The following is a 947-nucleotide window of genomic DNA, read 5'->3' as shown; positions in this document are numbered from 1 at the left end:
ATATTTTCAAAGAGTTCATATTCCGGTTTAGATCAGGCATCAGAATGAGACAGCAAAGAGGAGGCAGAGGTCGAATCCACTCGCCTCGAGTAATCAGCATTGCCACGGGAAATATTAACCATTATCCATTACACCAACCGGGATTAGTCTACAAAATTACCAACATCTCAGTCAGCCTCCTCCCACTCCGCAGGATCCATCTGTTCATCGCCAACACCGGCGCCCGCGCCTCAATCCAGGCCCGTTTCCTTAATCATTCCACCATGGTCGGCATCTCACCGACAACGGTCACCACTGCAGCACTGCACACCCGGCGGCTCAGCACGTCAATCGGATCTCACGGTCCTCCACAGCATCCGTCCCCACCTGACGACCACCATGATCCGCGATCAACCGAAAAATCTGTTCTTGCATCCGTCTGTTCAGCCACAGCCCGCCACGGCCGGATTCAGCATTTGAATATCGGAATCTCGATTATTCGATAGTTGTGGAACAAACGCCTTATTTCACTACTCGACCTTTAGATACCGGGAACGCGACGAGCAGCAGACACCAAGTCTGTCACGGTCAGGTGCAGCCAGCATCTCCACACAGGAATCAATCCTTCCAGGGATTTGTCAGACGGTTTAGAATTAACTTCAACAGGCGAACAGTGATACTTTGCACGGCTGCCGCCATCCACATTTCGGCTATTGGTCAGCACACACCACCACATCATATTTTCAACGCACCAAACCGACGTTGCCTGCCCCCAGCCCTCCACACCCGGCCCACCAAACCCGACGCCTGCGCCTCCACATTCCGCACCACGTCCATCTGGCCGCCTGCCTGATCAAACCAGAGTGCCGAAAAAATCAGCCTCCCCTGAACCCACTGTCTCAACGATGTGAACAGAGCCTGAGAAAATAAACAGCGCCTCTCCCTCAACCTGTGCATCAGCCAGCCCG

Source organism: Dioscorea cayenensis, chromosome 17 (assembly GCF_009730915.1).
Source record: "Dioscorea cayenensis subsp. rotundata cultivar TDr96_F1 chromosome 17, TDr96_F1_v2_PseudoChromosome.rev07_lg8_w22 25.fasta, whole genome shotgun sequence".
Lineage (NCBI taxonomy): Eukaryota > Viridiplantae > Streptophyta > Magnoliopsida > Dioscoreales > Dioscoreaceae > Dioscorea > Dioscorea cayenensis.
Note: the sequence above shows the minus strand (reverse complement) of the source record.